Source organism: Abramis brama (genome assembly GCF_963993115.1).
Source record: "Abramis brama genome assembly, chromosome: 4".
Lineage (NCBI taxonomy): Eukaryota > Metazoa > Chordata > Actinopteri > Cypriniformes > Leuciscidae > Abramis > Abramis brama.
Window position 1 is genome coordinate 25212978 of NC_139966.1, and position 24820 is coordinate 25237797.

A 24820-nucleotide genomic window follows, 5' to 3' on the forward strand; every position below is an offset into this window, starting at 1 on the left:
CATGGCTTGTTGGACATAGCAACAGTAATTAAAGGGGGCAGGTCTTTGCAAATGGTCAACTGGACTTGATAACTTGCAATTGTAACTTTATATCTCACAATTCTGAGAAAAGAAGCCAGAATTGCTTTTTTTCTCTCAGATTTTCTAATTTATCCTGTGATTCTGACTTTCAAACAGCCAATTGCGAGTTTATATCTCGCACTTCTGAGAAATTACCTTTTTTAAAATGTTTATTCCATGGCGGAAACAAGCTTTCATACGCACAGACAGTAGCTCACATTTAACGTGCAGATTGTGCGCACACCGAAACCTACTGGAGCACAGAAAGTTAGTGTCAACACTGTCCTGTAATTTCTCAATATGAAACTGCATAGAAACAGAAGTTATAGTATATATTTCTTTCTGCTTTTGAAGTAACTAAAACGTACAGCTTAGCTAATAGCAAAGAGACGATACACAGGTATGATTAAATCACACTAGAAATTGTTCTATCTCCAATGCATTCAAATGCAGTGCTACTTTATCTGAATCTGATTTAAAACCAGCAGAAATCTGTAAGAAATGTAACAATCCATAGACAGTATAACTGATGAAAATGAGCTGTTACGTCAGAGCAAAAGCTTTGTGGGCAGTGCTGTGACATGCTGCAGCTGTACTCAAGGCGACCTGAGTTCGAGTCTTGGTTCGAGGTTCACACTTCTCAAGCATAGTTTGTAGTTTGTTCACATAATTTAGCTTCTAGTTGTGTAATTAACATGTATATAGTGGATTAAGTGTATGTTTTAAATTAGAGAAACAAAATAGATAATCATAAGGTATCATATTTATACTTTCAATAAATTAATCTTTACATAATTTCTGATTAATAATTAGGCCTGGACCTGCGACTTGACCCACCTAGAGCAGACAAGACAGCCCTTAGCTTGCACCATCAGCTATACTACATAATATCTCTTCTTAATCACTATAATCAAAGTGACCATTAAAGAAACTGATTATTTTCAGACATTACACAAGGAAGAGGATTGACTTAGTGTTACAATACTATGCTCTAACCAGTTATGCCTTAGTAATACTATTTAGAAATCCTACCAGGAGTAGCTGCAGTGGGATTTGATGGCTGTGTAGACTGAGGAGGCGCAGTGGCATCCGATGGTTGTGTAGGAGGTCCACTTGCTCCATTCTCTGCATCTGGCCAAAAAAGACACCAAAAACAAGCAAAACGTTAAAGCTTGATGTTAGAATAGTTGGGAAGGCTATTGTTCAGTGACTTCTCCTATTAAGCTAACCGCTTACCTGTGTTATCCACACCATCATCATCCTCTCCTTCAAGATCTAGTGAGCCACTTTCACTTGTTACGTTGCTTGCTGTAGACATAGGGGTGGCTGCGTCTGTCAGGTCAAACGTTGCATCACTCTCTGCAAAATAGCATAAATACTATGTGCATAAAATTAACAAAAAACAAGAGACGTCTTTTTACGCATCATCATGAGGAGACCGCAAAATAGCAATAGACACTGCCTTACACTGATGTTACTTTACATTAATTTGACGTTTATTGACGCTTGCTTACAGATCTATCACAGGCTCAGCTCCCTCCTACTTTCACTCACTCCTACAAGAAGCCTACGATCGGTCAACGAGCGACGTCTCGTGGTTCCATCACAGAAAGCCACAAAATCACCTTCCAGAACATTCTCATTCACAGTTCCATGCTGGTGGAATGCTCAGAATCCCTGGCAACATTCAAAAGACAACTGAAAACCCTTCTCTTCCGTGAGCACTTATCCTCATAAAAAAATAAAAAAATAAAAACTTTCCTTTTCCTTTATATCCCACCTTTCCTTTTCCTTTATCTTTATGTCCTCGCTTATGCTACTCTGAACAATGACAGAATTTTTTTTTTTTTTAATTTTTTTTTTTTGCCTCTTCACGATGACTCGCTTAATTTAGTCCTAATTTGTAAGTCGCTTTGGACAAAAGCGTCTGCTAAATGACTAAATGTAAATGTAAATTTTACTTATTTATCAGGGACAGTGCATATTAGGCAGCAGTTGTGGTACTAAAGAGTAGCATTACTATTTATTATAACAATTTACCTTAGTTACGTAGCTATTTTGCTAAGATAAGGCGACCTAACCTACCTTGGTCGTCAGGTAACTAGGTTAATGCAAGGACTGAAAATGTTTGTTACCAATATTGTATAGTAATAATAGTATGATATTTACTTTTTTCCTCTTAGATTACCCAGTTAAGTAAAGTTGGAGGCAAAAACATCAGGGACTGTTCAACAAAGATTTTGAATAGGTACGATCAAATCACAAGCATTCATTTATTTCATCATAAAAGATTTGATTTCTGATAATAAAAGAAATGCCTGTTACCTTGACTCATCCCTTCTCACATCTCCTCTTTGCTACCTTGCACCAATGAGGTGTAAGTAGAGGAGGTGTGAGTAGAGGAGGTGACTGATCACCTTTTCTCCATCTCTATTTCCCACCACTTTCTTCCCCTCTTTCTTTCAGGCTGATGACCAACAATCTTATGGCACAGCTCAACATGAAGGGCCACGGCTCAAAAAAAGCATTTCAGGCAACAGCACTGTTCACCACTGTGATAGGTATATTCTGATTTTACTTTGAGCGTGCTTTATGGAATTCAAAGTGATGTAACAGACATTTAGAATCGACAGATAGATAGATTGGAAGAGAAACGGTACACAAAAATGATGGTTTGGTACCTCAGTTTTTGAAGTCACGGTTTGGTTTTCAGTACAGCTGGGGGGAAAACAAAGCATAATCTTTTTGTGTTGTTGCATTTTTATTAAACAAAAAAAAATATATATAATTAAAATGTTTATTTTAATAATTTATAATAATACAATTATTTAATCAATAAAAATGTAATCAATTAAAAATAAAAATCTAATTTAAATTAATTAAAAATACATCAAATACAAAAATGCATTTCATCTAATGTTGTAAATTGTAATATTATCCCCTCTAATCACTTTTAGCTGAAAGGGTATTACTAACTAATACTAAGAGTGGGGGCCCCAGGCAATTAATCAATGGGGCCCTTTACGCATGTATATACGTAATATATATAATGTTATTATTTTTTTGGATAATATATCTTCATTACATAGAGATATAATTAGACAAAATTCAAAAAGTAGTCAAAACACAAAACATCTAACAGAACATAAGTTGTTTATTTTTTACAGCATTATGTGCTTATTATTTTTATTAACGAAATACCAATATTCATCTTTATAACAGAAGATACAATATAATACAGCAATCTACAAGATACAGTAAATCTTCACATTTATAAAGGATTGTCACCTTAAAAACAGTCCTTTGCGTGGTGGAACAAGCAATGCTATATAGAAATATATAGTTAGAATCTTAATTGAATCTTTGTTTTATTATCTTGTTAGTTCATTAATTATGTTAACTACTTATGTACTAATTTAACACAAAGAGCTGAATACTAATTAATAATTATTAAATAATGTCAACTAGTAAATGCATTGATTAGAGTTGCCAAGCATATAGGCTAAAGATTTTTAGTCTATATGCACGTTTATATTAATCTCTGCTTAAATACTGGATGCATGGAGGAATATAGCCTATTCCACGCTCAAGTGCACTCATAAATCTTGCTGCAAAGCACCGACAAAAAGCAGGCTGATAATAAATATGTCAGAAAAAAATAAGAGGCATTTTAATTGTCTATTAATTAATAATATTATTAGTGTTTTCTAAATCAGCGGCTGCAAACATATCACCATACATCTCTGCAGTAAAGTAGATGCGCCTTTAAAGAAATGCATCTTTCAGTCGGATTACATGATTATACGGCTTTCGATTCGATTTTTTTCATTTAAAAGTGGGCGTTTTCTTGTTATTGTGAGTTTACACAAATAAATTAGTTGTAGTTGATGTATTATTCTTTTCAGTATTGGCCAGAAATGATGGAGTATTTTAAGTTGTTTCCACTGTTGATAGGAAAATGCAAGTGACCTCGCCGGCGCCTCCACCATGTCATGCAGTAGGCGCTCCACATTCCGCACAAACACATGGATATGCACCTAATAATAGCACACATTTATCTAGGTTAAACATTATTTCTGCAGGTGCAGTGGTTAAAACATCACTGCAATCTCATGCGAAAATGCGAACCAAACTAAGAAAAGCCTGTGTACCGTTGCCTCTCTTAATTCTTTTGAGTAACAAACTGAAAAGAACACTAATGTTTTTCTTTGTCATCATTACAGATGCAATCAAAAAGTGGAATAGCAAGGCCACTGATCACGAAATATACAAAAGCCGTGGGAGACCACCTTAAACGTGCCCCTGGACGATCTGGCGGTGGGGGATATGTGGCTACAAACCAATGAGAGTTTTTCGTGTGTATTTGACGTGTCAATAAGTGTTTTCTTGTTATTTTTTTGTCATTTGTTCTATTTTGTGTATTATTATTAATAATAATAATATATAGTATAATATAATGAATCTATATAGAGTGGTGAATGACGTCAATTTGTAGGATATAAGGAATATATTACATAATGAATTTATGCTTGAAATTACTATCTTTTTAACGACCAGGTTTAATCAGGTCTTTTTAACGACCTGAAAATGACGTCTTTTCACCTTTCACTTTTCAACCAAATTTAGACCTAAAATGGAGGTATTTTTATAGACGTCTTTTCAATGACCTGAAAAAGACTGCTTTTCACCTTTCACTTTTCAACCAAAATGTAAGGTTGTTTAGACATCTTGCAAAGTCGTCTTTTCAACGTCTTTTCAACGAGTTTTTGCTGGCTTGGTATACTGTTATAATGTTATTATAACTATAACACATATGTGCCTTGATCAGTACTGTCCGGTGACTTCACAGTACACACTGCTCATAAAGCTTTATTGTGCAATGACTTTGTTGATTGAGTTTAGAATGGGACGAGACCTTTCCAAAAGAGCCCACCCACGGCCTCTGGGGCCCCCAGGGGCCCAAGATACTGCCCCCCGAGTGCGAAAAACGCAAATATCTTGGCGAAAACTCAACGGATTTGGCGAGCACTGAGCTCGTTGGAACCGTCTAGTCGACCTGAAAATAACTATACAAGTTTCTGAATTTTTGGTGGTGTTTTCGCGGAGATATTAGCCGAAAACCATCGGGCGCGCTTCAAAATGGCGGCCGCCGATAACGTCACAACCTCGGGAGAAAATCGCTCGTATTGCGGCAACGCGAAGGATCAGAGAGCACAAATTCGGGTGAGGAGGTCCCATGGGGTGTAACTCCCTGGCCTGACCACCCTCGGGACGCAGGTGGGCTCATTGGATAGGCCCCCTCGAGACCTACGAACGACCAGAGTTTGAATTTTTTTCCCCTTGTCATTTCCGAGATATTTGCGAAAAACCAAATCCCCATTCATTCTGGTGATTGTGCACTGATTTTGTATTATAAACTGTATATTTTCGGGCCTAAATGTATCCATCCAGGGTAGTCATTTAAGGCCAACGTCCCAGAAGGGCACAGGAATTGTTTTATTATAATTTTTTTTTAAATTTAACATGAATTCAAAATTGTCAGAAGCTGACTCGTATCTTTTTGTTCTTTAAAGATGGTAAGACGCATAAGAGTGGGTAAGTTGATTGATATATTGATCGTAGTTCCTTATGCCATCACAAAATGTTACAAATGGTTTATTGCACATTTCATAATTTTGTGTCATACAATGCATGTTTGGACTTTTTTGACACATCTTTTCTTATAGCTGTTCAGTGTCCGATGTGCCTGGTCCGGCTGGTGTACATCACTGAGCACCTGAGGGACGCCCACAGCATGCTCAACCTCGAGCAACCAAATATGCCCACAGAGTGAAGCTGGCCAACGTGGCTTGCCCACTCTGCGGAAAGGTCGTCAAGAACCCGGAAAAACACCTGCTGAAAGGGCACCGGGACTTGACTGTAAGTCACTGTTAAAACTGACACGATCGTGTTTGACTCCTTGTTTTAAATCAGTGTATGAAACAGCTGTCTGTTTGTTGTTGATTTAATGAATGCAATCATGTTTTTTATTATGTTATATTTATTATATTATTTTATTATTCCGACCCGCTCGAGGTCAAGGGTTGTGCGGGCGTTGGAGAGGTCGGTGACTGTGGGGAAGCTGCAGCTTCTCTGGGACAGCAAGCCAGCCATCCCCATGGTCCACGACTTCTCCCAGGCAGAGGACCGACTGGCTCAGGTGTAGGGATGGGTACCGAGACCCGGTATTAAACGGGCCCTGGTGCTGAATTATGAAAGACCGCTGGATCGATAAGCTCGGACGTTATCGGTTCTGCTGTCGGTACTGGAGAAATTAAGAAGGTGCTATTTATTATTGCTAAATTATTATCTTGCAAATTTAATCTCGCCAGCCACTTCTATATATAGTAATACTGAACCATTTGTCTGTGATGCATTTTTGCTAAAGAGAGAGAGAGTGTGTGTGTGAGAGAGAGAGATCGATCTTTCACGCGGAGCCACGACGCGCACAACACAACAGCCCTGCTTAATGAGTGACGATGAGGACAGAACTAAACATTCAAACGGTTACACTTTAGATCTTTGATATTAAACTAATTTTATTTTAGATTTAGATTTTGGCTTCCAATGATTATAAAAAAGAAGATATTTGAGGTATAACCATTAAAAACTAAAGCCGCATTCTCTCCAGCGCAACTTCCTTCCCTTCACGGCAGTGCGCTGTCATTTCTTTCTAAAACCCAAACGTAACGTCAGAATCTGCAAGATCGGTGATTGTTGTAAAATGTAGTCTATACTGTTGCTAAACTGCGGGACGCGTTTGATAATAAAAGGCTATTAAAAGTACCAAAATTGACGCAGTAGACGCTGTTCCAAATGCGGCGCGCGCTCCGAAACGCACCGCAACGAGACAAGCAACGTATATTTTGGGCTTCGTGTGCGCATCTAAACGATCAAATATACACAAAAATATGTCAAAATGGCCGTCTTGGAGATTCACTTAAAGTCCCTGTAAAGGCAATTCTAAAAAAAAATTCTAAACACATTATAAATGTTAGAAATGTATTGCTAAATCATATTACAAAGACTGTGAACTGTGAAGTACTGAATTGTGGAGTTTTTCAGTTTTTCACCATTGCTGTGTTCCGGATTTTTTGGGCGGGGCTAAAACGGGGGCTCGATGACGCACTGAAGCCCCTGAGCTCCTGGACACGCCCCTACTTGATGACGCACTGGAGCCCCTGACGCTGGCCCCTCCCCTAACAATATAGCACATTCACATCAGTTTGCCGATCGCGAGTTACTGTCAGTACTATTAGTTACTACATCCTACAGTTTGCTAGCTAGCTATGCCTTCGTCACGGAAATGCGTATTACCTGGATGCGATCACGTACAAAACAGATCGGTGTCCTTATTTAAATTTCCGAAAAACTATCATATCAACAAGAGGTGGATTAATTTTGTGAAGAGCCACCTTGATGGAGAGCTGAGGATCACCGCCAAAACCCGCCTCTGTAGTGATCATTTTACACGGGATAGTTTTATAAACTTTCGTCGGAGACAACTGGGATTCACTGATAATCCGCTGTTACTGGTGAATGGGGCCGAACTGACTATCTCCCGCCTCGGCGATCATCCTCCCGTCGCGCCGACAACTGGTGCCATCGTCGGCAGTGCGTGCCCACCAATGAGTGTAAGTTGCCTTGTGTGCTTATGTTATAATTATAGTAGGTAGTCCAGGCTCGAACATGTATGGCTTTGTAAAACAAATTAAGCTGCTAGGAGCATCCATTCCGGCTGTAGAGGTGACAGACAGTTGAGTATGGCGACGGTAGCTTTCCCGCGAGTGGGCGTGGTTTCAACGCAGCCAGCGGACACGCCCCCAGCATTTGAGAGCAGAGACTACTGCTAATTTTTTCAAGATTTTGATAGCTTATTTTATGTACTTGCCGGCTTTTTTTATCATTCAAATTTGGCTGGCTGGCTAATAACACATTTTTCTGTGCTGTGACAAACTCAGAACACATACTTAATTTTGACTTTACAGGGACTTTAAAGAGTTTATTCACTTAAATACAGTTTATGTCTTGAATGGGCGTAAATAGTTGGGAGAACATATGATGCGTAATAATGATTAGATCTGCATTTGGTCTTAAAGAGGCAGCAGTCTAATAAACCTGCTGACGATTGCTCCATTAATGTGAATCAAACAACAAAAGGCAAAGAAAAAATCAGTTGCAGCTCTTGAATGATATAAGCTTTAATCTATCTATGATAAACTATGCAGTGTTATTTTACATCTGACTTTATTAGATGTCTTTTTAGCCCATATTACTCCTGAACAGTAATGTCAGTAGACATTACTGAAATTAAAGCACTGGGTATATAATTTGTATATTTGTTTTATTGTATACGTTTTTTTTGTTTGACCATGTGTTTGTACTTTGTTTTTGGTGTCCTATGTCTTCTGTATATAAAACACAAAAGCCTGCACCCTTCTGCATAACATACATGTTTTATTTGTTTTGTTAAAGCATTGCTTTTTCTTTTGCTATAGTTATTTATTTTACATTTCAAAATATAAAGCAATATTAATTATGTTCTAAATTATTTTTATTTAACAAAAAGAACCGATAAGAATACCGTTAAAGTACCGGATCAATAAGGAGTATCGGTAAGAGTAGTAATACCGTTAAAACCTTAACGATACCCATCCCTACTCAGGTGTCGGCCCTGCCACCTCACGTGCTCGCCTCACCAGTCAGGACAGAGGCAGACAAGCTGCAGGACATAATTGGTATGAATCCGTTTATCATCACAATCCTAATAGTAACTCAAATTAATTATTAATTATTAACAGCTAATTTTTGGGGGGGGTTTTTTATCAGACGAGCTGTTTCCTTTGTTTGAGGACCTGTCAGATGAACTTCTCCCCCAGTATGAGGAGTTGCTACCGGTCAGGGCGAAGACCACATCGCTGTGGTGCCCTGACGACCTGGAGGCCCTTACGAGTATGAATCCGTTTATCTTCACAATCCTAATAGTGCTGCAGTTACTCGATAAGTGGTCCACTAAATTGATGGTTTGTTTTTCAGATGAGAGCTCTGCCCCCAATTTCACAGACACGTGTGAGTGTTTGTTTTGATTTTTGTCCGTCTGTCTTTTTTTTTCCTCTGTGTTTTTTATAAATAAAGTTTTTAAAAATTTGAAGTTGGGTGTTTGTGTCCATTGTGTTCTTGTCTTTTTTGTTTTTGTAGTACACTCAATCGGACACGTTCCACTAACTTTCAAGTAATTTCAGTGCTTAATTTGCATAAAAATGCAGTGTCCGCGAAACCACTATTTTGCAGCCACTGAATAGGTTGGATCTGGGACATTGTTGTGTTTTTGCTCTCCCGTAATGTGTGATATCAATTCTTGTTAATTAAACCACCTCTACTGTACTAAGCACACTCAACTGAACACATTCATCTAACCTTCAAGTCATTTCAGTGCTTAATTTGCATACAAATGCAGTGTCCGCGAAACCTAGCCTGACTACGTCAGACTTCGTACTTCCGCTCAATTTCATTTCGCTTCTGTACTCCGTCTGAGATAGCGACCGTTTTCCCCGTTTTCCTCCGGCCTCAAAACAGCCGGCCAATCAACACACAGAGGGCGGGCTGAGAGCCGTGATGTAGACGTTGATTGTACCGTGGATGCGTAGATTTACTTCATATAATCGGCAAAAGTCGTTCACAGCCATGTTCTCTCCGGTATTTCGCTCGATGTTTTTTTTAGCATCATACATGTGTTTACAGTGGAAGTTAGATGCGGCTGAGCATGCGCATAACACACACCATAACCAAACGTTATGTGATTGGCTTACGGGTAACCAATGAATTTAGCAGTTGGAGTGAATACCGGAGTGAACATGGCTGTGAACGACTTTTGCAGATTATGCGAATATAATCAATACACGTTGCCTCATTTGTGAAAACCACATTTGTGTGGCTATAATGTTTAAGATTTCTTTAAATGAAAACAAAAAGAGGCAGTGTGGTGTTTTATAACATATTTCATTTTATTGTTGCCTAAAATATACATACAGAGATAACCTCTGTCAAATCATCTTCATTTATATAGCGCTTTTAACAATGTAGATTGTTTCAAAGCAGCTTTACATAGATAAATGTATAATTTAAGGTAAGATTGTTTTGGCTTTATAGCGGTTCTTTAATAAAGTTATTTTCCAGCTAAAGTTAGTTTTGATTGATTCGCTTCCGTCGCAACGATCATTTGTTATTAAATTAGGGTCTGCTAAGACGACACCATTCTCTCTACACAGACTTTAAATGCGAACTTGTGATAAACGCTGACGGCGCTCACATGCGCACTAAGAATCGGTTCCATAGTTATGTGCGTCTGAATATATACATGCGCAGGTTTGTAATTCCCCACAGACCAAGCCTAAACAAGTACTGGTGTTTCCTGTATCTTTGATACAAAATTTAATTTAATTTTATCAATTCGGGGTAGATACGCAAATTGAGTTTTTCCGACAACGCTTTATCTGTAGAGTGTAACAAATTAGCTCAAAGGGGAAATGTTAATAATAATCCATAATTACCAATTATGATTAATTATTAATATTTGGATCAGTTAATTAAATTAACTTTTTGAGGTAAGCTAAATTAATATTACAATGAATTAATCAGTTCCAACAAACTCTTTGATTATTCATGTATTCTAAGAAAAGTGTATCTTTCATGGCCACCGAAAAATAATTATTTCTTAGCATGTACAGTGCTTAGAGCATGTAACAAGATCAAGATCGTAAAAGGGACTTTGTTGCAAGCAGGGAATCAGAATCAGATACCTGTTGTGCACAAGTTTTATTAACTAGATCACAAACATAACTAAACTAAACAAACAAACATACATACATACATACATACGAGGCTGGGACTCAGGGGGAGACTCGCCCATCACCCAAGCTGAACATGCAATATTTAAAAATAAACATATTAGAATATGAATACCTTCATCAAGAGATTTCCCTTGTAGCTCATGCAACTTTTCCATTTCCAGTGCAAGAAGCAACTTTGACATTTTTGCACTTTGAATTGTGGGCTCAGACAGCCGGTAGAATTGTCTATGCACTGATATGTCACTGAAGTCACCGAGGTGGTTAGAAAGCTCCTCGGTGGCAAGGCTCCGGGGGTGGATGAGATTCGTCCTGAGTACCTTAAGTCTCTGGATGTTGTAGAACTGTCTTGGCTAACATGTCTCTGCAACATTGTATGCCGGTCAGGGACAGTGCGTGCCTCTGGATTGGCAGACCGGGGTGGTGGTCTCTGTCCCCGCCTTAACCGAGTGCATTTTCTCCAGTTCAGTTTTACCCAAATGTAAAAACTTCTCGACTGGAGCTTACAGCCTATAGACCAGTGTCACGCCTCATTTGAAAGCTTAGACCTTAAAAACTGATTGTGACTTTTTTGTCATGTTGTCACCGCGTTTATGTCATGTTTTCATAGTATTTTTGTCGTGTTTTCATAGTTTTTTTTTGTCATTTTTTGTCTCTTTTTGTTTTTAGTTGCTTTTTTTGCGTTTTTGTGACTCTAATCACTTTTTAGTCGTGTTTTTGTCGCTTGTTTATTGTGTTATTGCTGCTTTTCCGGAACGTTTTTGTCGCTCTTTTGTTGCTTTTTTGTCACTACACTTTGTTCAAGAAGCTTTTAGATTTGGATAAAGCGAAAGTGGAGAAAATATGCTCGGTTCAGGTGGGGGTTAGAAGGTTAAAAAGGGCGGCTGATCAAGAACCAATCAATGCTCAATAACTCAAAAACAGAGCGCGCACAAATGCTGTGGGGGCTAACTTCACACAGGTGGTCACATGGGCTCACATGCTTCAGGCTGCGTCACCTCTCTCTCTCTCTCTCTCTCTCTCTCTCTCTCTCTCTCTCTCTCTCTCTCTCTCTCTCTCTCTCTCTCTCTCTCTCTCTCTCTCTCTCTCTCTCTCTGAATCCACTTTAATGCTTTTAAAAGACAAGTAAGGTTAATCTAACGACGCTTGAAAGAAAGTCCCCTGTTTCGGACAAAATCTCGAATATTTTGGCATGTTCTATTTTTTAAAGCTGGTCCGCTGCTTTTGCACATCTCACATTCCCTTGTTGATGCTAAAAAACCTTTTATGATCTGAGAATTAAAGTGTCTCATCACAGCAGTGGTTTCAGCTTTCGTCCATGGTTTTCTGGCATATGCTCCTCTGCGAGTACCTAAAAACAAATAAAAAAGGCTGCGTATTAGTAAGGCATGCACAATTTTTAAAGGCAGGGGCACTGCACTACTGGCGCCAAGGAAAATGAAGTAACAAAGGCAAAAAGTTGCTACATTTAAAGGGGTACTCCACTTTAAAATGAAAATTCTGTCATCATATACTCACCCTCATGTTGTTTCAAACCTGTATGAATTTCTTTCTTCTGCTGAACAGAAAGGAAGATATTTAGAAGAATGTCAGTAACCAGACAGTTTCTGGTCCCATTGACTTCCATAGTAGGAAAAAAATATACTATGGAAGTCAATGGTACCAAAAACTGGTTACTGATATTCTTCTAAATATCTTCCTTTCTGTTCAGCAGAAGAAAAAAATTCATACAGGTTTGAAACAACATGAGAGGGTGAGTATATGATGACAGAATTTTCATTTTAAAGTGGAGTACCCCTTTAAAACCTGGAAGATATACTGAAGGAAACACAACTTGACCATACCATTGAGTCTAGAAAGATGTCTGTCAGAAGATGGTCTCTCACATGTGTCCATATTGTCATCTGAAAATATGAAGATCAAACTGTCTGTGTTTGTCTTAATGTCAGCTACTGTGCCTTTCTGTCAATTAATATGATGCATGCATTCCCACTTTTGTGTTTGGTTATAGGTGCTGGATTTTTTTTTTTTTTTTCACATTCCAACTAAATAGAATTACCTTCATTAGAAGCATCATTATCCAGTGCTCTGCCTGCAGCTGGTTGTTCTTCCTTTTCACTTTCTTCCTCCTCCTTGTTGTCCTCCTCGTCCTCCTCCTCTTCGTCTTCATCATCTGTGAAATATGGACAAATGATGTTACACAACTGTAACATTCTAATATGTTTATTTTTAAATATTGCATATGAATACCTCCAATTTCATCAAGAGATTTCCCTTGTAGCTCATGCAACTTTCCCCTTTCCAGTGCAAGAAGCAATTTTGAAATTTTTGCACTTCGAAATGTGGGCTCAGACAGCCGGTAGAATTGTCTATGTATGTCATGCCCTAAGAAATCAGCGAGTTGATCGAGTTCATTGTTCCTTAAGTTAAGGATTTGTGAAGTGGTAGCCATTTCCTTGCGCAACTGAGTAGATCGTAAATAATCAGGCTTCTTTGCACCACATTCATCTGCAAATCTTTTGAGATTGTGATGTCCTCTGTAATACGACAGACATTTTGCCACTGCAAACAAGTACTCATTTCCATCTGGCACACCACATTCCATTCTCTTCTCAACAATCAGATTGAGTGCATTCACCATTTCAGGAGTTAGCAACACGGCAACCTTTCTCTCCCTTTTCCCCTTCAGTTCAACCCGTTCAAAATACCGGCACAGCTTCTGCTCATATTCTGAAAGCCCAATTTCTTCATGGGGGTTTGAGCGATCTCGTTCTACAAAATTTCTCAATTTCATCTTCGAGACTTCCCCAACACGTCTTCTGTTGAATAAGACTATTTTAGTTAGTGTTATTCTTGCAAGATGGGAATAGTTCTGCGCTGTTGCCTGTTCTTTCAATGATGTGGTTGCTGACTCTGCATTTTGATCAAGATGCTTGTGGAGTTTTGTGATGTCCTCTGTGAGTGGTAATTTGGTTGGTTTGTTGTATTTTAGTTCACTGATGTTGCTTAAAGCACTGTGCGATATGAACTCTGACCACTTTGCCTGGTAAAGCGTCTGGAATGCCTTAGAGGTTTTGACAAGTTCCTTGTCTCAAGCCATGAGAGCATGACAATGAATGATGTCACTAACTTTTAACCGGGAATGTCCAATTTTTTATGCAAGGCTTGGCATTTTGTAAGCATTCTGATTCATATCAAATCCAGCAGTCTCTTTTACTGCCCTTATAACATGCATGAAATGTTGAGGTTTTATGGCATCCTCTTAAGGTTTGGATTGGAGAGATTTTGCGAAGGGCCAAAAGGAATCCTCCGAGCTGACGGACCTTCTGGCTAATATAGTCATGGTTTGCAGGGTCATGTCCATGTTTGCTGTAAAGGGATTCAGCATATCTTAAAAGAGAAAAGTCATTGCGAACTACACTTGCAATTCAATCATCATGCATGCGACTTAACATCTTTAGCAACGCATCACCAATCAAGCCTGAACATGCTGACTTGACTACTGAGGCTATGCCAAGCACTCTATTTCTGCCTTGGTGTTCATCGTCTGGTGGCTTTGAGGAGCACCTTCTTATATATCTCCAAAGCTCTGTTCTCAAGAACATTCCTTTACAGTGGATGCAGTATTCATAGTTTTTATCGCAACTTTTGCCCTTTCGCTTTACTTTAAGTGAACCACTGCCTTGTTTCATTACGTTACAGTTATGCATAAAATTTCCCGTTACGAAGTTGCTCAAGCAACGTCTTCCTCAGCCTTGAGTCTACTGGAAGACTAAGAGCCTGTGCTATGTCAGCATCTTCCTTCACATGCGTTGTAAAATGCCGGGCAAGTTTGGAACTGGCCTTTTTACACACAAAACAGAAATTATGCCGTCCTCCTGCTACAATGGTTGTGTTGTCTATTCTTTGTTCAGTAACACTGATGTCACTATTGGTGTTATCCAAGTCCATTGACTGATCAATCAGAAAATCTTCAGCAACCACAGATTTTGAGTTTGCCCTGTTTGAGGGTTCATCATCTTCTGGATCACCAATTTCATCATCCGTTTCCTCCTCTTCACTGATTTCAGGTCCGTTCTGTTCAAAGTACATAAACACAGGGAAAAAAAACATGAGGCAAATAAATAAGAGCAAGCCTGCACATTCACTAAATGCTAACTGACAGATAAATGGGTCTGCTGTACGGTGCAGTTAAAAGGGATAAAAAGAGAGACAGACAGACAGACAGGGGTACAATTTTATTATCAGGCCGCCCAGAGAAACAGTGCAGGGTTGACTTGCTATGCAAATTAACATTGAACTTTCTATAAAAATCAAACAAAGCCTTCACTACCTTCTAAACCATGATTACGTTCACATAAACACATATGAATATACCTTTGGATGAGGAGGACATTCTTCTTGATCTCCAACAGCATCTGGAGTCAACATCTGAGAGACAGAGAGACAGACAGAGAACAAAAGTAAAGGTTACTTCATCTATCCATCTCCTAAATCCACTTTGTCTTTTACTGCAGAGGAACAGGGCTCTCTATTGGACATTTTGCACAAATCAATCTACTGTACACAGGGCTTAAAGTGAAAAAAAATCCTGAGCCTGAACTTTCTGTGGCTCAACCAGGACTTTTTACCAAGCCCGTTTTTCAGGCATGAAAACGGGTCGGGGTGAAAAAGGTGAGAAGGATATTACCCCTTTAGGGGTGTCCGGGGGCATGATCCCCGGGAAGAAAATTTTGAAAATTCCATATTTTAAAGCATCAATCTGATGCATTTTGAGATTTTGAGAGCTGGAGAAATTTAACTTCAGCCATGAGTCAAAAATATTATGGCCTCCTTACTTAGTATTATGCAAGCCATTTCATGCCAGCCTGTCACTGGGTCTAACATTTACAATATATGAGGCACAATGTGGTAAGGGCACCACAAATGGCTTAATGCAAACCCCCCACAAGATATGGTGGACATGCTGTAACTTGTCTACTCTCCCATCGTGATTGACAGCCAATACAATGTTATGTAATTCAGATTTGAATACATTTTATTACACAATACAGTGGTCTCCAGCACAGTGGCGGAGCCAGAAATTTTTTAAAGGGGTGGCACTACCCAGAGTGGGGTGGCAACTTGAGGTGGCAGGGGGTGAGGTTGGTTCTTGACCACTTTTAATAAGCCAAACCAAATTTTTAAATAACTGTCAACTACATGTTTTGGGCTTAGTCCACTGTTTTGGAAGCACAGCTCTATAAAATATCATATAGTCCTGGCCTACATCTCTACACTGCAAGTAACATTACAGGGGATACATGGAGCCCGGGAACAACTGTAATAGTAGTGAGCACCCTATTCATGTACTGTAATAGTGTCACTAAGGTTACATTACATCTAGCTAATGGCACTGTAACAGTAGGCTAGTCATCTAAAAACATAATGGAACACTTACCGCAGCCGCAGGTGATCCACTTTGTCCTGTCTTTACTATCGATGGGATGGCCGTATCCTTCAGTACACGTTTCACGTTTCATGCACGGAGATGAAAAAGGTATGTATGGACTTATCTAACTCTGGGGGATACGGTGAATAAGCTAAAGTCCCAAAAAGTCGAAGTGTTCCTTTAATGTTATAGAAATTATGATTAACGTTATTAACGTTACTTTTATGGCTTATAAGTTAACTTAAACATATGTTAACTTAATGGCTTGAAATGTTGTTAAAATGAATGTTATTACAATGCGTGATATCCTAACGTTAACCAGATAACGTGAAATTACACAAATGTGTTGAAATGACCTTTAAAACAGCATTTAACATGAAGGTTAATTTAACTTGAGGTGTTTTAATGAGGGTGCAGTGATGCGCCACTGCCGCTCAAATTCATGTCGTACAAAGTGCCTCATTGAACGTGTATATCCCTTAAAAAAGTACAAATATTTGCAAATTGTAACTCATAATTATGGTTAAGATGAGCATAAGAATGTTTTTTTTTTGTCATTTTATGGTGGGTGATCATGTTTTAAGAGCCGAGGTATTCTCCCCTCTTCCTTTTGTCCTGCTGGAAAACCCTCCTCCCCGCCATTTTCTGAACAGTCATTGGTGTACGTTAGAAACTCACGTTGATTTCTTTGAAAAGACTGGCTCTGGAAACATAGGGTTGGTCGGAATCGAAAGAGGAGGCGGCAAAGATGACACGGATATATATACTGTAGATGCCGTGACCTGAAAGTGTTTATTTATAGAATTTGCGGGAAAAGGTCAAGTGTCCGGAATACCGTGATGTCCGGAATACAGTGAGTCTATGTTATATACTGTACACTATTAATGCATAATTATCATTTATAAATGCTAATATAATAAAGTAATTTCACATCATCACGTGTTGTTGTCAGCCTACACTTCAAATGATATGCCTTTAGGTGGCGTCTGGGCTTCATTTAACCAACTATGATAGTTTTCAAATGGTAAACGGTGGATCAATATAATTTATAGGCTAAATACAAGTGACTTGAATACTACTTTAAAGCGACTTTTTGTGCAGAGCTTTGTAGTAAATTAACATCCATTGTTCCAACAATGCAAATCCAGATCGCTTCATAAATGTAAATTCGTCTGTAATTTTCAAACGATTTCTGTATGACTGGAAAATTACCGCTCCACTTCACATTGTCCAATGAAATTTGAACTTCTTTGCCAGATGACGAAAGCAAGACGCGCAAGTAACGCAATCCATAGCAACGAGTCATGGCAATTATAGGATATATATATATATATATATATATATATATATATATATATATATATATATATATATATATATATATTATTAATAAATGAGCAAAACTTGGCCACTAAATTAAATATTTAATTATTTTAATGATCACAATTAAAGTTTTAATTTTATTAAATTGAACAAGCGCAGCATTCAATCAAATATTCTTAAAGATTTATTATTATTAATAATGTTATTTCAACATCTTATCTCGTTATTTCGACATGATATGTGTCCGTGCAACAAGCAAGATGTGCATTTGTAAATCCGGTGATGCGTACATTGATTTTTATTCATAAACTAGTGTTTTTTGTGTCAGTGAACGCACCTAATGATTAGACTGTTTTTAATGTGTACACAAAACTCACTGGTTTGCTTTCTGGAACCTGTAGAGTTTTCTGTTGCCATCCACTGAAACAGCCACCATTTCAGGACTACAGGCTGGACAGACAAATGGCTCCTTTTCCAGAAGTTGGTCCTCTTCAGAGTTGCAGTACACATATTGCAGAAAGCTGATTTGAAAAGCATCTGCATTCACTTTGCCAGTCTGAAAAACTATTTATAGAACAGCTTTAAATGACAATGAACTACAAGGTCACCCCATTTATATTTTGTCAATGACAGTGGTTGCATTTCATCTGGACAATGTTCTCAGCTGACAACAAGTTGTGAATGTTTTGTGGCCTCGCCTGTTGCCAACATAGTTGGACCCCTTTCTGTCTTTGACACCAACTGGACAAAGATGGCTGCTGAGCAAAACCTTGCCCATCAATGCTCTCTATATCCCGTAGAAGGTCCTCAAGCCTCTGCATATTAAAATCTTCAGAGAGAGAAAGAGAAAAATAAAAACATACTACAAATCCAACATTAAGATTCTGTGTAGGTGCTGGCTGTCAGTAGTGTTGCCCACTTAATTGTGAGACTAAACAACAACCATGTGATTTTGCTGAGAAACAGTGATGCTATCGTCTAAAGTGTTCCTATTTCTGTCATGTTGACAGGGCTTGATGCACCAAATTGTGGTAACTAATATTTGAGGCATGTTAGGGGAATGTGGAAAAAGCATTTAGAAAATGAATATTGTTAGATGACTAGTTACTAAACATAGCAAAAGTGCAGGTATAATGAGGCTTCCTTTTTACGTAACTCCTTGTTTTCATTTGAAGCACCATATTATGAAAAGTGTTTTTAAAGTAGTTTTTCTACTTACCAGGATCTTGGTAGCTAGTACATGAAGTTGTGATGGTGGAACTAGCACATGGAGAAGGGTACCAACTGTTTGGAAGTAAAAATAACATAAACCACATTAGAATTCTTATTAAAGTACAATTCTTTCAAACTCTTTGCCAGATGTACAGAAGTAAAAGCTGAAACCTTTGGCAAACTTGCAACATGGAAACTATCAAACCTAAATGTATTTGCCATTATAATGTAATTTACATTATGAATGTGCAAGCATACAGAATATTGAGTAACAACAGCATTATCAAACCAGCAACTACTCTAAATCACACATCATCACTCTCCATTTAAAGTATTTGACATCAATTTGATCAGCTGGACTATAATTAATACAGAGGACTTGAGTCTTGTTGATATTTAATTTGTAGCCTGATTGTTCTCCAAAATCTTTTAAGATGTTTAAAAGTTTGGGGAATGTTTGATCAGGGTTTTGAAGATATACTATCACGTCATCTGCAAAGAGACTTATTCTTTGTTCTTCATTGGACACCATTACTCCTTTGAGCTCTGATGTTTGTCGCATATATTGGGCCAGAGGCTCAATAAACAGGGCAAAGAGGGAGGGGCTTAAACAGCAGCCCTGCCTGCTTCCTCTGAAGAGCTCAAAGTTGTCAGTCAAGTCGCCATTTAATTTGATTCTTGCCAACAGCTTATGATATAAGGCTTGTATACACTTAATATTAGAATCATTGAATCCCAGTCTTTTCAAAACTGCAAAAAGATAGTTTCAGCTGACTCTATCAAAGGCCTTTTCGGCATCAAGGCTTACTAAGACTGTTGGAATATTTTGTTTTTTAACTTCATTAATTATGTGTAAGGAACGTCGTATGTTGTCTTGGGCTTGGCGCCCCTTAATGAATCCCGTCTGATCCTCGTCTATTAAATCAGGAAGGAAAGACTCTAATCTTTTGGCTATAAGGTGTATAATATGGAGGTAAATATTTTATAATCAACATTTAGGATGGAAATTGGGCGATATGATTCACAATATTCACAATTTTTCCCCTCTTTTAATATGACTGAGATAATCGCCTCCCTCCATGAAGGGGGGCACTTTGCATATTTTTGAGTATAATTAAATGAGTCCAACAGTAAAGGAGTCGAGTCGTCTTGAAATACCTTATACCATTCATTGGGAAAACCATCACTCCCTGGGCTTTTATTGCTTTTCAATCTACTTATTGCCTTATCAAGTTCTACTTTAGTAATAGGTCTAGATAACATCTCGTTCTGGGTAGTTCCTATGGAGGGGAGATCTAAATTTGTCAAAAAATCTTCAATTTCGTTTTCATCTACTTGATCCGATTGGTCATACAAGATTTTATAATAGGATTGAAAGGTATCTTTAATTTTTCCTGGGTCATCATTTAACTCTCCAGTTGAATGATCTCTAATTTTATTAATTGAATTTCTCATTTGTTGTGATCTTAGACGTCTTGCCAATATTTTTGTCGCCTTCGGGCCTGATTCAGAAAAGGTTTGTTTTATAAATCTCACTTTCTTTTCAATCTCTTCTTTTGCTAGTTCTGACAGTTGATTTCTTAAGTCGGTAACACTTTAGAATACTGTTCCTTCATTAATGAATAATTACACAGGAACAAATGAGTAACGTATTATTAACATTCTAGTAACTACTATTAACTAACAAGAAACTCTGATTAACAAATTAGTAAGTAATAGCGCTCAGATGAATGTAGTAGTTCATTATTAGCTAATCAATAACTACTATTTTTTTCATACCTCCCAGAGAACTACTATCTACAGGTTCATAATTAACATGAATAATGCATAATTTATAATAAAAAGTAATGGTAACCCACTAGTAATGACTCAAGTGTTACTACATCATTTTAAAGGAACTACTAATTATTTGGATCAGTATTCTAAAGTGAAAAACATGATAACAACCTAATATTGACTGAAGTCATTGTAAGCTTTTGAGATTTTTGTAAGATTTTGAATAGCAATTCCTTCCAATGGATTTGGTAACACTTTAGTCATTACTAGTGTGTTCCCATGATCTTCACTTTAGAATACTGATCCAAATAATTAGTAGTTCCTTTAGAAATATGTAGTAACACTTGATTCATTACTATCCAAAACCTTACAAAAGCCTTAAAAGCTTACAATGACTTCAGTCAATATTAGGTTGTTATCATGTTTTTCACTTTAGAATACTGATCCAAATAATTAGTAGTTCTTTTAGAAGGATGTAGTAACACTTGATTCATTACTAATGTGCTACCATTACCTTATATTAAACATTGTGCATTATAAATATTTATGAACCTGTATATAGTAGTTCTTATAGTCTTCAGTGAGGTATGAAAAATAGTAGTTATTGATTAGCTAATAGTGAACTACCACATCCGACTGAGCGCTATTACTTACTAATTCGTTAATCAGAGTTTCTTGTCAGTTAATAGTAGTTACTAGAGTGTTACTAATGCATTACTCATTTGTTCCTGTGTAGTTATTCATTAATGAAGGAACAGTATTCTAAAGTGTTACCCTTAAGTCTTTTATACTTTCAGCCAGCGGTACACTTTTATCTGAATGCTGTTTTACTTCTTGTTCTCTCAATTGTTCTTCTAATTTGGCCTGAGTTAGTCTTTTCATTTTATGCATATGTGCTGTTCTTGATATCAGTTTGCCTCGCATAACAGCTTTTACAGTATCCCATAAAATTATTGATTCTATTTGATCATCCTTGTTATCAGAAATACAGTCTTGAATTTCTTTTCTCATTTCTTGCACCACCTTTTCATTATTGATGATGCTGACATTCATCCTCCATGTTGTTTTTCTAATTAGATTACTTAAATGAATGGTTAAATGGATAGCATTGTGATCTGAAATATCTGCTATTCCTACGCTACAGTCTCTGACACAGTGTCGATCAATAGTATTCATCAGGAAAAAATCAATCCGAGAGTGGACCTTATGAGCTGCTGAATAGTGAGTATAGTCTCTTTCTAGTGGGTGGAAAGCTCTCCACACATCGAACAGATCCACCTCCTTTATTAGTTTTTTTAGATCTTTTGATTTATTACTAATATATCTTTTTTTGCTGGTTGAATCCTTAGCCTGGTTTAAAACAGAGTTCCAATCCCCTCCACTAATCAAAACTCCCTCACTGTTGGAAGTAATATTATCAAATAGTAATTGAAAAAACTTCCGATCACCTTCTGGAGGTGCGTATACATTCACTAGAAAAACCGATTGAATTGTCAATCCTGCCTTTAACAATCACGAATCTACCGTCCTTATCACAGTTTCCCTCAATCAAATCAAAGTTAACAGAATTAGATACAAGGGTGATCACACCTCTCCTTCTGCTATTTTTATAAGCACTACAGAAAGAATTTCTGTAGCCAAACTTTTTAAATTTATCATGTTCTTCTTTTGGCAAGTGAGTTTCTTGGAGGAAGATCCACCTGTGCTTTACACCTTTTTAGTTTAGTTAGTAACCTACTTCTTTTAATTGGATTGCCAAGGCCATTTACATTTATTGAAACAATTTTAAGTTCACCCAAGCCACTCATGTTTGATGAACATAGTGAAAGTAAACCCCGCAAACAAACATGAACTAAGACCAATAACTTCAAAAACAATACAAACTGAACGATACCTGTGACTTTCATTCAGTGGGTAAATTGTCTGTCTCACCATGACCCCGTTGGAAGGTCTAGGGCTAGATCTCCAAAAAAAGGAGGACCCTATGCAAGGGTTGAGAGGCGTAGGAATCACCTCCATCCTTAATGTCCAACGTTATAACGCCATCTACAGGTGCCACTCTACCTAGACAGTGAATGAGAGAAGTCTGAGAGATTGTTTTGTGATTATGAAAATGTCCATATCCTAGAAATCAGATTCCGCCTCTTTGAAACTCCTTCAGCCTCACTTTTGCCCTTTGCGCTGTTGTAGATACATACTCCTTGGATGATTGGCCCACCCGCTGCCATCCATATAACTTTTGGAGCCAGATTTCCGCGTCTTCTTCCGTCGCAGCCGGCAACTCCACCTCGAGTCCTCGCCCCCGTAGCTCTAGCCCAGCTTCGCGTGCGGTGCAGTATACTTTAGCGCCGTCCTCCCAGTGAATACGCATATTTGTGTACGGCGTTTGAAAGCGGATGCCTTTCTCCTTCAGCACCTTTTTAATCTTGTGATACTCCTACCTCTTTTGGACAACTTCTGATGCATAGTCAGTGTGAATTCTTTGGTGCTGTTCCAGATGCGCAGATGTAGTAAAGCTCTTCACATAGTAACAACACACATGATCTCTCACTTCATTGTGACTTTCCACACTGAGTGCATGTATACGGTTTCTCTCCAGTGTGAATTCTCATGTGTGTTTTAAGGTGTCCTTTCTGTGTGAAACTCTTTCCACACTGACTGCAAGTAGTGCACAGAATACAGAATAAAATGATAAAAACTATATACAACTATATACAATATACAAGTGTATCTACATTAAACAGTAGTACTGAACAGAATAAAATGATAAAAACTATATACAATATACAAGTGTATCTATATACAATATACAAGTGTATCTACATTACAAAGTAGTAGTGCACAGAATACAGAATAAAATGATAAAAACTATATACAACTATATACAATATACAAGTAGTAGTGTTCAGTGGTATGCTTTGCAAATAATTTTTTTCTTCTTGCTTGTGCAGTGTCTCTTGGCGCAGCTCCTGAGGTACCACTGTATGCAGATGTCATAGCAAATCTGAATTAGACAAAAGAGGAAACTTAATTTCCTCTTTTGAAAATTGTGAAATAGTTACACAATAGTATTAGAAATTATTTCCAATTACTCAGTGTACAAAACAGTCAACCATGTCTTACAGCTATAATAAATATTGTTTAGTGTGTTGATGTATTGTGGAATTTAAAAATAATATTTAGTAGATTTTTGCTTTTTTTTGTTAGATCATGCTTTTTAGGCCAAACCTGAGAAGTGCATGTAAAACATGAACACAAACCTCATTGGGTCTCATTCCTGAAACATTCTTAAATATACAAGTAAATATGTGAGTGATTTGCGCGTAAAGAGACCTTCCCGAAAACTCTTCTCCTGATTCACAAATACTTCGTAAACGTCAGATGTGATAGTGAAATGTGTGTGTGTTAATGAATCCCAATCAGTCGTAAATGGGACGCGCGTGCACGCTCATTCTCAATTACCATAAATCCCGCCCATTAAATCCAACTGACAACTATATATGGGCATCATATTATCACACCAAACGAAGGATTTCAACATGTCTTCTCAAAGGCGAATGAAAAAGAGAAATTTCTCAGATGCAGAAATTGAAGTTTTATTATCAGAAGTTCATTCAAAATGCCACATTTTATTTTCAAGCATACATAGTGGCGTATCAGGTCCTAAAAAAAAGGAAGCTTGGCAGTATATTACAGGCAGCATATTACAGATGCAGTTAATGGAGTTTCATCTGTTAATCGAACAGTCCCAGAAGTGAAAAGAAAATGGTTCGACATGAAGCTTGACTGCAAAAAACGAATTAGTTCACTTCGAAAAAATCGTAAAAGTAAAAAGAAAAACCATATGTAATTACTATATATAATATTTTTTCAAAATGCTGTGTAAATATGTAGCCTACCCGATTAAGATGAATTAAAATGCAGCCTTATTAATGAGCAAAACGTTCGGATGTTAAACGCACTATTTACGCGTGGCTGGGAGCAGGTGTAGATTTCTTTCGCACCAACTAACATTTGGAAAATACGAACATTTTAATGAATCCGAAAATTTACGCCAGAACCACTTTACACACGATTCACACAAAAATTCGTTATGCTCGTGTTTCATGAATGAGACCCATTGTGTCCATGC

General features: G+C 37.7%; 1 long non-coding RNA gene across 1 annotated transcript; it reads left to right on the top strand.

The window, feature by feature from the left end:
• Window positions 1–5535: 5535 nt before the first annotated feature.
• Window positions 5536–9197, top strand: LOC311081771. The gene is made up of 5 exons (XR_014606008.1): window positions 5536–5655; window positions 5787–5979; window positions 8765–8837; window positions 8929–9051; window positions 9136–9197. It is a non-coding gene; the product is annotated as an uncharacterized lncRNA (long non-coding RNA).
• The last annotated feature ends 15623 nt before the right edge of the window (window positions 9198–24820 follow it).